Here is an 8,419-nt window from a genome sequence, read left to right as displayed (position 1 = left end):
CTGGGTGATCCTGCCCTCATTTTGAATAGGTCACTTCAAGAGGAACACCTGGTCAGCCTGATTCTCTGCACCCAAGGCTTCAAAGCAAAGCCCTCTCTCACTTCCCAGAACTTTTACTCTTCAAACACTAGCTTATACTTTTTCACCCTTTGGTTTATGTTTGCTTTCTTTGAACCAGAGAATAGATTTCTGCCAAGGTTGAAGGGGTGGGCAAGCAGCAAGAAGCTCTTCACTCCCCCTTCCCCCTGGCAAAAGCCTGGCCACTCTAGAAAGAAGTATGCAGACCTGCCTGCAGCCAGACTCTGGATGCTCAGTATCCCACCCTCATTCTGAATAGGCCTTCCCAAGAGATGGATCTATCCAGTCTAATTCTCCATCCAATCTCCTAAACAAGAAGCTGGCTTCATCCCCATTTTTTCTGTTCTTAAAACATTGACTTCTACTAAAGTCTTCAGGATGTTATAAAGCTATTGAAACACAATTAGAGGAACTGCAATATGCACATATTTCACAGAATCATAGAGCTGGAAGACACCCCAAGGACCATCAAGTCCAACCCCCTGCAATGCAGGAACACACATTCAAAGCACTCCTGACAGATGGCTATCCAGCCTCTCTTTAAACACCTCCAAAGAAGGAGATTCCACCACACTCCAAGGTAGTGCCTGTTGAATAGCCCTTACTGTCAGGAAGTTTTTTTCACATTACTCTTTGTCCTAGTCTCTGGTGCAGCAGAAAACAAGCTTGCTCCCTCACCAACATGACATCCCTTCAGATATCTAAACAAGGCTATCATGTCACCTCTTAACCTTCTCTTCACTAAACTAAACATACCTACCTCCCTAAGTCCCTTCTCGTAGGGCATAGCTTCTTTTACCATTTTGGTTGCCTTCCTCTGGACCCGTTCCAGCTAGCCAATATCCTTCTTGAATTGTGATGCCCAGAAATGTACACAATATTCCAGATTAGGTCTAACCAATGCAGAATAGAAAGGTACAATTACATTCTTCCACACTTTGTGGACAAAAAAAAGCCAAAACAGATCTTTTAAAAACATCCGCAAGTTGTTTTATTTGTGCTGTGCCTCTGTTACATGGTCATATGAGAGTCTTGGTTGCTAACCTATAGCATGCGTGCCAGAGGCGGCTGATCCTGTCCCTCTTTCCATCATTCTTTCTCTCCAACCAGCCTTTCAGTCTCTCTTTCTGACATTCTTTCTCTCCTCCAAGCAGCTTTCCAGTCTCTCTTTCTGTCATTCTTTTTCTCCAAGCACCCTTCCTGTCCCTCTTTCGGTCATTCTTTCTCTCCCCGACCAGCGTTCTTGTGATGCACCACCACCGATGGAGATTGAGTGGAGGGGAGGGGCAGCCGGTTCTGATTGAGCAGGGGAGGCAGCATTGTTCATTTTTTAAAATCCCACCACTGAGTGTAGGTAACCCTGTTAAGTGCTGTTAAACCTCACTGATTTTCATGGGAAGAACTACAGCGCTATCCTTTACCTGGGAGTAAGCTTGGTTGCTGGCAATGGGGCTTGCTTCTGAGTAAGCCTCCTAGAGTTGTGATTCACCTGTTCAGAATGTTGCAAGTTGCTTCAAAGCAAAGCCACCAACTACCACCAGGCTCACTCCCGAGTAACGTGTGCCTCGAAGCCAACCAGGGGCGTGACGAGGCAGCCCTGGGAAAACTGTAGCCCTGGGCAAAACCTGAGTTGGATGCCTCCCCCCATGGGCGGCCACTCCACCATGACCAAAAATTTTTTTGCACCAGGACATTGCAGGGGGTGCATTTTTAGACATATCAGCACCAAGATTTCGGCATATCATCAGGGGACTGTCCTTATGCAGAGCTCCCAAGTTTGGCGAGGTGAGGTTTTGGTTCAAGGAGTCCAAAGGTTATGGACTCCCAAAAGGGGTGCCCCATCCCCCATTGTTTCCAATGGGAGCTAATAGGAGATGGGGGCTACAGTTTTGAGGGTCCATAACTTTGGCCCCCCTGAACCAAACTGCACCAAGCTTGGGGGGTGCCATCATTTCCAGATGATACCCTGAAATTTTGGTGCCGATACATCCAAAATGCACCCCCGGGTGCAGGAACTATCCTAGAAATTTCAAGGCCCAAGAATCTTTGGTTCCTGCGTTGGAGTTTTCTGCATTGCTGTCAATGGGGGTTGCAGGCTGTGGGGGGCACATTTCTGGAAGGCACCAGTCTTCAAAACTTTTCAGGATCTCATCAGGAGATTCTACGTTTGATGATAACACCCCCCAGGTTTGGTGTGCAGTTTGGTTCAGGGGCAAAGGATATATGGACCCTCAAAACTGTACCCCCATCTCCTATTAGCTCCCATTGGAAACAATGGGGGATAGGGGCACCCCCTTTGGGAGTCCATAACTTTGGACTCCCTGAACCAAACCTCACCAAACTTGGGGGGTAGCATAAGGACAGTCTCCTGACGATACGCTGAAATTTTGGTGCCGCTAGCCTAAAAACTGCACCCCTTGCAGGCCAAAAATGGAAAACCACTACAATACCCAAAAATGAACCCAGCATTTTGATGCCCCCCACAAGGTGATGCCCTGGGCAGCTGCCCACCTTGCCCAATGGGCATTACGCCAGTGAAGCCAACCCTTTTTTCTAAACTAAAACCTCAGTATTCAGGTTAAATTGCCATGTTGGCACTTTGCGATAAATAAGTGGTTTTTGGGTTGCAGTTTAGGCGCTCGGTCTCGAAAAGGTTCACCATTGCTGCACTAGAGGGAGCTAATCGTATCCCTGGTGAGGGGGGGAGGGGTGCAGGAGGACCTTGTTTCTCAATGATATATGCAATCCTTTGGCTTATGTTCCCTCCAGCCCAGAACCTGCAACTGGTTATGAAGTTCTCATAACAGACCTGCTGTGGTGCGCATAAACCTTTGATTCAGGCATGAAAACTCAATGCATAAATGACCTGTTTACCATCTGGTTGGAGTTAGCCCTGCTCAGGAATGCTTTGGAGTTTATCACACATGCAACCCTGGGGAAACTGGCCTCTCATTCCTTTTTAGGCATACAAGCAGCAGATATCTGACCTTAAGTCCCCCCACCCCCACCCCCTGCCACTGCCAGCTGACTTGACTTGCTTCTCTGATTCCCATGGTGAAAAATAACCTCGTACAACTTGATATAGCTTTCAAAGCTCTTTGCTAGAAGTTTCTCACCTTGTCTGTCCCCTGCCCTCTAAGTGGCTGTGAATTGGGCAAAAACTTGCGTTGACTGCCCCTTTAAAATGTAAATTTCTTGCTGGTGATGTGTGATCTAAAAACTGATTGTTTAAAAGTAAGTTCGTTTGAATCTGAGCCTATGCATCTCATAGATGGATGTAGTGCTGCTGAAGGTTGTCATAGCCGCTCCTTCCTTAAAGGCAGGTTTTTGTAACCTGACGTTCTTTGCGTTTATAGAAAGACAAAGTCAAGCTAAAGTTCAAAAGACATTTGGAAACTTACTACTTCCTGGGAGAAAAAAAATGACTTTAATACTTCACATTCACGTGGCCACTAACTTTTGAGAATTCCTGCGTAGGGATGTTTGTAAAAATACTGATTTGTATCCCCGCCTGTCATTTGGAGGTCGGTGTTCTGTTTGTTATATATATATATATATATATTTGTTTTTATATATATATATATATTTTTAAACCACACGATATATATATATATATATCGTGTGGTTTAAAAACAAAAAAAATTGAGCTCTCCCCGTCGGGGAATCGAACCCCGGTCTCCCGCGTGACAGGCGGGGATACTTACCACTATACTAACGAGGAGCTGCTTGGAAGATCAGCTTTCTTTATACTTACATAGCTAAAGAATATCAATGATGTAACCTACATAGTGGAAATGAATATTTATATATATTCATATAGTAGAAATGAATTTGAGGAAAGTTTCGATTCCGTGTGAGTAGAGAGTGGAGGGACTGGGAGAAAGGAGAGACATTAGAGGCAGCAATCTGAAGCATTATCATCCAGTAGTCTCTGAAATCATTCTACTCTATGAGAACTACTTTTTCCATTGCCGAGAACAAGAACTGCCCTGGGCAGCTCCGGAGAAGGCTTTTAAAAGGGGCCCAAAGGAATGCAATGAAGCGGTCAGGTTTTATGGGGGTGGTAACTAGACTCTACGAGCTAAGGAAAAGAAGCATCCACATCGGACGCCAAAGAAGAAATTATAAACTCTGTCTTGGTTCTTCAAGAGCAGAAAGCGTGTAAGTCCTGCCGCCGTCCTCTGAATTCAGGGTTTTTCCCGGTGTGGTTGAATGACCAGAGGTTGGCTTGGATAAAGACTTCAAAACAGTTGTAGATTTTAATTTTCGTTATAATTTCCCGCACTTTTGTCATCGTTCGGTTTGATATGGGGAATAGCTGTTACATTCAGGTAGTTTTATAGCTCTATCTCCTCGCTAACAACTAAGACCTCGTGGCGCAACGGTAGCGCGTCTGACTCCAGATCAGAAGGCTGCGTGTTCGAATCACGTCGGGGTCATGTGCATTTTTTGTTACACTACTCTCTTTATTTTTGTTACCCTGTTTGCCGCCGATCATTCATGCCTCCCTGTTTGCCGCCGATCATTCATGCCTCCCCCCCACAAGTTGATAGGAGGGGAAGAGTTTAAAGCACCTTCTCACTAGTCCAGTGCCTCTGATCGGATAAACCATGGAGCCCTCACCACTTTTATTTCTCCTGCGTGGTTTAAAATCCAAATTGGATTACACAACTATCCAAGGAAATCAGTGGATTTTCCAGTGTTTTAGTTGAGCACTTTTCTATTAGCTGTTTATTTGGGTCATTTCAATCCCATCTTTCTACTTTGTGGGGAGAGTTACAGAAATTTCTGCACGCTGAGAACTAGACAAGAATAATGAGAAATTGACAAAGCTGCACGGATCCACTCAGCTGAACAGCTAATACTGAGGCTGGAGGGATGGCGTGGCGGGAAGGGGTGGGGAATCACAATAGCGTTCCTAGATACAATTATCCTGAGCTCTGGGAGATCATGTGCCCTTTAATCCCTTGCCATTCACAAAGGCTGCTGTTGATGCATAAAGATGCCAACTGTGACAAACTATCTACCACTCACCATGTAAGTGCCTTATTTAGCCCTAAGTAAGCTCGACAATACTTTGGAATTCGTTCTACTTTTTGTCAATCAGCTAGCGTTAAAATGTTACGTATTAGAAATGATTCAGAGTACTACTTTATTATTAGTTTTACGGAATTCAGTTTATAACGCAAATGAAGCAAGGGAGAGAGAGAAAAACAGTCCTTACAACAGCCATTGTCACTCTCCCTACACGGATATTTGAATAAATGCATTAGTGATAGTTGTATCTAAACCAGGAGCACTTTCTTTAGCTATTTCCCCCCCCCGGGGGGGGGGCCTCTTACAACTTTTTTTAAATCTGCCTCTAATAAACGTCTCTAGAATTTTTAAAAAATTCTACCAATCAGACTTGTATATAGCTCACCAATCCAGCCTATCACAAGGAAGCTAGGGAATAACCAATCCTCTCTAAGAACTTTGCAAGATTATCTTCACTACCTTCCTCAAATGTATTTTTATCCTGTTATCCTTAGGTGGTACTAAAATGCCTTCTTTTTTTTTAACCAGGACATGCCGCTACACACAAGGTAGCTTGCAACTCAAAATAATTACCAACATAGAATATCCATGGCATATAAAGAAAAAAGGACAGGCAGGAAAAAGAAAAACGAATAAACTCAGTAGCAACTCTTACATGTTCTTTGACATAACCAGAACAAATAGTCACTGCAGCAGACTGTGGCTGGGAAGTAAGAAGCCAGTGTGGTTGTTGGTCCATTCACAGCTAGGCAAATGAAGGGGCTCAGCTGCTGGTGAAAACAGACTGTCTTGACCTAACTGGACCCTGCTTTTGTAGATAGACTGAGTTTAGACCTTGTTTTTTGGATTCTAAAGAGATTGCTCTTTGTGCAGCTCTAATGAGTGCGCGTCATTCATGTGCACAGCGGTGTAATAAACCTTGGCCTTGCCTCTTTTTCACTCTATTTTTACCCTGGTAGTGATTTACTTCAACTCACAATTTCTTTGTCATACTTAGTTCTTAGTGTTGGCTCTTCCCCTCATCAACTACTCTGGCAGGGCAGTGTATGTGTCCTTTCATTCTTATGACTATACTTTGCTCTCCCTTTCTTCCTTCAGGTGCCAGAGCACTGCAATTGTGCCTTCTGCCCCCTTCCCCCTTATTCTTTTCTTCCATGATCCTGTCTATCATGAAACACATTTAAAGACCTGCTTGGCTGCATATTTTATTGCTTTAAAGTTTTGTAAGCCAGCACCTGCAAGGATAGTCCAGGTAATTTCAGTCCGTAGTATATCAGCCACTTTCTCCAGGCAAGTTTCAGGCATCACTCTCCTCTGTGATAAGAACAGTTAAAACAATTTGAATATTTTTTTCCAATCAGAATTTGCTCATTTGGTGTTTAATGAAAAATATTTTACTTGTGAAGTCAGCAAGCTTTTGTGATTGATTGATACAGTGTGGTCAAAATACAAGGGAAGACTGTCCGATTGTCCTTTACTCTTCTTGAAGGGGAAGTCCCAGTAACTTTGGCTTTTTCTTCTCTGAGTAAGAAGTTCTTGTCAACAGAGAGTGCTGTGCCTCAAAAAGCGATTGAAGCTGCAACAATGAAATCTTATCTACCATTTCCTATATGATTACAATGTAAATAAAACTATTTAACATTTAGTTGCGATTGCAGTATTCACAGATTTCATCCTAAGAACATCAGAAGTAAGCAAATCTAGCCTTAATGTTGTTGCTTTTTTTAAAAAAAAGTTTGAACGAAACATCAAAAAGGGTTATGGGAGTACAAAATACTCTTGATTTGATTTATGAGCCAGAAAATTCTGATTATGTTAGGCAAACCACTTCAAAGTACAGGTATACAAACAAAAACAAACAAGGCAGCCAAACCTTTGTGCTTCACTTGCAAAACTATCAGTAGAGTTCTATGCAAAATTACACCTTTCTTTAGCAATTTACTCCAGAGGATTTTTACAAATTGTAATTTTGCTTTAGATGGTACTGTACATTACACAATACTTGGATAGTATTATAGTGTAATTGGAAACAAAGTAACCTTTTCCCATCACCATCTCCATGCTATCTTCTGCCATTCTTGTGTAGCTCCAGCACAGGTACACTTGCAACAGTTTCATCTTTTAACATATGGTGAAAAGCACCAAGGTGCTTTTAAATTACCTCCTGCTCCTCATAGCACGTTTGCGTTTGGTGGAAGCGGCTGGGTCGGCCCATTTCGCGCCGACCCAACGACGCTGAGACCGTTCGCATGAACGGTCCCAGAAAGAGCTGACCATTTGACGCCGCGAGAGCGCCGTCGCCGGGCCGATGCCTGGCCCGGCAGTTCCAGCCTCAACCGCGTACGCCGAGGCCTGGAGACTGCGCCTCCAAGCCCTCGTGACTGCTCGTTCAGCGATGCGCCGCTGGCAGAGGCGATAATCCCCAGGCTTTCTCCGGCCGGCTATTTTAACGCCGAAGAGCGAGGGACAAAGTAGATGCAGGGAGGGAGAGCGCCTGGAAGCCACTGCCGTTCATGGCGCTGTGGAACGCGCCTGTGGAAGCGCCAAGCGCACTGTGGAAAAGCGCCGGGCTTCGGACGAGGCCGAGGTGCGCCTTAAGGCGCTGGCAGCGGCTACTTGGCTAAAGCTTCACCCTGTGCAAATGGCGGCCTGGGGATGGCGTTTTTGCCATCCCAGACGCCGCCATGGCACTCCGATCGCGAGGAAAGCGGCCAAAGCCATACTGCTTTGGGAAATCTACCATTTATTTACTTTAAAAATAGATATGCCCCCTGCTTGCATGCCTAGTCACTTATTAAAATGAGGGCAAATGACTGCATGGCATGTCTTCACCCTGCAACACAAACTCCCCCAACCCTGCAGCCAATCTGTCACACAGGGATGGGCTTCAAAACTGATTGGGGCGGTATTACCACAGAAAGCTTTCTCTGATCACAGGGAAAGGTTCCGAATAACACATTTACTACCGTGTTTCCCTGAATATAAGAAAGTGTCTTATATATTTTTGCTCCCAAAGATGTGCTATGTCTTATTTTCGGGGATGTCTTATTTTTCCTGTGTTCTGTTCGTCGGGCATGCTTCCAAACAAAAACTTTGCTATGTCTTACTTTCAAGGGATGCCTTATATTTCGCACTTCAGCAAAACCTCTACTATGTCTTATTTTTCGGGGATGTCTTATATTAGGGGAAACAGGGTATATGAAAATATTTTTATTTTATTTATTTTAAATTCCTTCTAAGTGTTCTTTATATGTTTAAAAAAGTCTGCATAGCATTTTATAAATTGAATCACATTAAAATAACA

The 8,419-nt window shown here is 44.1% G+C and overlaps 2 non-coding genes across 2 annotated transcripts; one reads left to right on the top strand and one right to left on the bottom strand.

The window, feature by feature from the left end:
• Positions 1-3,727: 3,727 nt before the first annotated feature.
• TRNAD-GUC lies at positions 3,728-3,799 on the bottom strand. The gene has a single exon. It is a non-coding gene; the product is annotated as a tRNA-Asp (tRNA).
• A 646-nt stretch (positions 3,800-4,445) lies between these two features.
• Positions 4,446-4,517, top strand: TRNAW-CCA. The gene has a single exon. It is a non-coding gene; the product is annotated as a tRNA-Trp (tRNA).
• Positions 4,518-8,419: the final 3,902 nt, after the last annotated feature.

Source organism: Sphaerodactylus townsendi, linkage group LG06 (genome assembly GCF_021028975.2).
Source record: "Sphaerodactylus townsendi isolate TG3544 linkage group LG06, MPM_Stown_v2.3, whole genome shotgun sequence".
Lineage (NCBI taxonomy): Eukaryota > Metazoa > Chordata > Lepidosauria > Squamata > Sphaerodactylidae > Sphaerodactylus > Sphaerodactylus townsendi.
This window is presented reverse-complemented; position numbering and strand designations above follow the sequence as displayed.